Raw genomic sequence first — 4,535 nt, 5'->3', positions numbered from 1 at the left:
CCACAGAATATGGCCCTCCCCCACCTGTTGTTTCTATTTATTTGCTTTCGTCACATCAAAACTTGTATTTTGTACATAAACAGATTTTTATTCTATTTACTGGAACTTTTTGTGGTTTTTCTACTGAATGAATAAAGTTTTAATGTTTCTATTAAAAAGTCACGTGTTTCTGTTTCTATAGCCAATCAGAGGCCTCCAGACGTGCACGCGCGTTCACCAGCATTTTATGATAATTAGTATTAATGAGATAACGGTTCGTTCAGAGAAACGAAGCAAAGAGGTTTTACTGTTAGTGAAAAATTCTGCCGATTTACTAATATTATAAATAAATGTTTGTTTGGTCTAAAATAAAAATTGATTTTTAATGGTGTAAATAAGGACTTTTTAATTTGACTTTTTAAAACAAATTTAATTTTCCAATAGCTTTTTATCATTCCGTTTTCATTATGAATCTGAGTCGAAATGAAAAAGTTTGAATAATTAATCCTACCAAATAAAACAAACTTTGATTTACTGCAGAAAATCACAAAACATTGAAATATCAGAGGATTGTCCAAAAACGCTGGTTAATAATTCAAACCGTTAAAAATGTGCTAAGAAAACAGCAAACATGGTTTCTGCAGATTTTGTTTTTATAGATTATTAAAAATTAATTACATCAGAATAATATTCAAAAGTATATTGTTAAAAAAGTTTTATTTATCAATTTATTAATCAGCTGAAGGATGGATCCTATCGAGCCTCACAGACTCTTCTCTGTGTCATCACCATCTTCATCATCATCATCCTCTCTCCGGGCTTTATTTCATTTCCTGTTCAAACAGAAATTTGCTGAAACATTAAAAGTGTTTATGATGATTGTTGTTTCTTTGCGGGACGCGGAGGCCCGGCGCGCCCCCGCTCCAGCGCCCCGCATTGTTGTTGTGCGCGGGAGCGTGCGCTAATTGAGCGGGATTAACCGCCGGCGGCTGCGTGCACCTGCAGCCTCATAATGAGCTGCAGCGAGTTTTAATTAGACTTCCTTTGTGGAGGATGAGGAGGATGAAGCAAAACCTGCTGCAGCGCGCTGATTGGCTGCCGGACACACGCCAAGCTGAGGTCACGTGGCCGGGAGGCTGTGACGTCAGTTTTAGCCAGGAAAGCAGAAAAAAGTTTCCAATTAAAGCTTCACTTTTGGCTGAAGGAAACCGTCCAGAACAGAATCAGAACCAGCATTAGTCCGATGGTCTCAGTTTTGTCGACATTAGTGAAAGAGCGAAGCTCTCTGCAGTGTGCTCTTCCTCCTCCTCCTCCTCCTCCTGAACATCCAGAACCCGGTCCAGTATAACCAGTCTCACTGTCTAACTGGAGCCAGCAGCAGTGAAGCACGGCGGTGGAGGGATGATGCTTTGGGTTCTGTTTCGATGAACTCCTGATGAAATTGGTTCTGATTGTTTCTGAGATCCTCGTGATGTTTTTCTGTAACTTGTGATTCCGAGCAGCGGCCGGTGATCCTCATGCTGGAAGCCGCCAGCAGGAAAAAGGCGCCAGTCTGTTTAAAACATGATAATAGTAATAAAAGCTGTGTCCGATTTCAGGGTCTGCATCCTTCACAGACCGCGAATAAACGCTGACCGGAAGAGAAAAGCAGTGGATCGGGACGGGTGTAGCTTCACCAACTGTCCCCGCCCCCACCTCAGCGCAACTCATGTTGCCTAGCAACCGCGACAGCGCGAAGCAGAGAGGAGAGAAAAACTACGGAGCTGAAGTTTGTTCTTCAGTATGTATTTATGGTTTCTGTACTATTCTTCACCTTTTACAGTAAAGACTGTTCCATAGTAAAATAAAATAATAATAATAATAATTATTATTATTATAAATCTGCAAGTTTGATTCTAAAGTGTTGAAACATGTATTGCACTTTTCTACAAGGAATAAATATAAGCAAATTATTCTTTTTGAAATATAATACTCTCCAGATCTCAGGTAAAATTAATTATATAATTTTCAGTTATAATACTATATAACTATATAAAACTATTATGTTTGAAGGCTTAACTTTAATCAATCAAACCGATTTGCTCAGGAATAAAGGAAATACTTTAATAAACCAAACATTTTACAACTAAATATTACCTGTCTGAATAATGTCGGTGTTTAACTCCCACCCAGTGGGGAAAGCTGGCGGGAGTTTTTATAGCAATGTGCCGGGAGTCAGGCGTTCTCCTCCGGTGAACCGGACCTGCGGCGCCCGGCCGGCGGACAGCTGGCCGCTAACGCAGCGGAGCAGACGGGTCCGGAAAGGTCAGAGCAGATTATGTTTTGGTGAACCGAGCAGATATTTGAGACTTACACAAGTTTATATTCTCGCCTAAAAACGTTGTACAAAATCCTAATGTGTCATTTAAAGTGTAATATAGCAAAATAATTGGTCGCTCTTCACCGCCATTGAAGCTCTGCCTGAATGCCCGGTTGGGACCCCAATGAATCATGGGATATGGCGGGCCGTAAAGGACCCATCCTTCAAATCTGGGGAAAGAAGGAGGCATTTGAAGGAGTCCTTGAATTCGGACAGGCCTTGTCGTCACGATATGACATAATCGGCCTTCAAATCCGTCCTTCGGAGGATCCAGACACTGAGTCTAATGATTTTGTCTTAACTCCGCCCACTTTGTCAATTATTTTCTAATTGTGTCTGTGGGCGGGGCTAAGCTTCGGAATGAAGAGAACCGGACAAACCTTAAAACCAGAAGTCAAGATTTACAGGAAGGTAACGAGAGACGGACGTTCAACAGACCCAACGAGAAGAAACGAAGAAAACAGAAAGAAGCGATGAAAAGAGGTGAAGAGAGGAGGAGCGCTGGTCTGAGGGCGACCGACCTCCATCATCAAGAGTCGCTGGGATTCTTCATCACTTCAATTTCCCTAAAGAGGAGAAGAACTGAGAATAATGAATTAGGGACAGAGGAACATGTACAGAAAAGCCTCAAAACAACAAATAAAACAGACTAAAAAGCTAGGAGACGTTTCATGATCTTTATTCACGGCTGATTAAAGGAAACTTTCCACATTTCAGAACCAAGATGCTCCGGATGACGCTACAGGAAACTCCTGAAACTGGCAGGAAGATCAGCTCATAACTCAAAACCAAAACTAATAAGAGAAGATTTACAGATCAGCAGGTCAGTGAAGGCATCATGACCATTTCTCACATTGGGACACTGCTGTCAGAGTTCAGGGCCCAAAGCCCTGCAGGAATTTCTGCCTGAACGCCTCATGACAGGTAGAAGAGGAGATGAAGAGGAGCAGAGGGGGTAACACTGTCTTGCCTGGGGCAAAGGGGTAGTTTAAGAGGCCACAGGGGCAGAACAGAGAATCACAGGAAAGTGTCAATCAGGAGAGCAACGAAGCAGCACACACACACACACACACACACACACACACACACACACACACACAGCTTCATCATGGCTCCTGTCAGGGTTGAACTGAACAATGTGATCTGTTATTTAAAGCATCTGATTGATAATCTGACGTTAAAGTTAATTGATGAATAATCAATTCTGTCTGTAAATGGGATGTTTTTAGCTTAATCTGAATTTCAGTTTTAGCTAGCAAGCTAAATATTTAGTTAGCATGCTAACTTGTACATCTAAATATTTAACTTATATTTAAACATTTAGTTTAATTAAGTATTAATCTGAAGCTTAGTTTTGAACCGCGACATTTATAAATAAATAAATAACTTGGTAAGATTATGACTAAAAATGAATCCCCAAATTATTATTGTTAGTTGTGTAACTTTGTTGAGGGGATCCTGAAGGAAACATCCTGTTTTAGTCTGAGTTTGATTCATTTTCACCTCTGAGATGAAAGTACTTCTTTATACTTGTAATACTGTCTAATTGACAAACGTGATGAATAATTTATGTTCAAACTGCAAAGAGAACCGTCAGGCCCAATAAATTCACCTCTGTGACTCTGTTGGTAAACTGGTCCAGGACCAGTGGAACCAGTCAGACCAACATAGGAAAGTGGATTTCCATCCGGCCGCTCACGATCTCATCCCAACCTGGGCTCAGCAGAGCTAACCCTGGTCAATACAGCTAAAGATGATGACATCACCAGCATCTCAGTGATGGACCCTGAAGGCATCATGGACCAAAGATGAAGGAAGAGCATCAGCAGCCATGACTGAGCAGCTCCTATTAGCTAGCAATGCTAACAATGTTAGCGATGCTAACGACCCCAAAGATACAGATCAGGAACCTGAACCTGCTGCTGTTCAGGTAAGCAGATGGAGGCCCTGCCCTCCGCTCTCCCTGCTCCTCCAGATAACCTTTGACCCCCACACCTCTGTTCATGGTGCACCTGTAAGCCGGTCCTACTGCAGCTCAGACTGGTTCTGGTTCTGGTACCATGGGTTGATGGGTCACAGCGGACCGCTAATGAGATCTGCATAATCAATAAATAAAATTAATGATAAATTAAAACCAGATACATCATTTCCATTTTTTAATTTATCGTTTTTCTCTTTCTACCAAAACCTGGAAGCT

This window comes from Poecilia latipinna, unplaced genomic scaffold (assembly GCF_001443285.1).
Source record: "Poecilia latipinna isolate Pla-1442-1.1 unplaced genomic scaffold, P_latipinna-1.0 Scaffold1996, whole genome shotgun sequence".
NCBI lineage: Eukaryota > Metazoa > Chordata > Actinopteri > Cyprinodontiformes > Poeciliidae > Poecilia > Poecilia latipinna.
The sequence above is the reverse complement of the archived record's forward strand: the minus strand, read 5'-3'. Positions refer to the sequence as shown.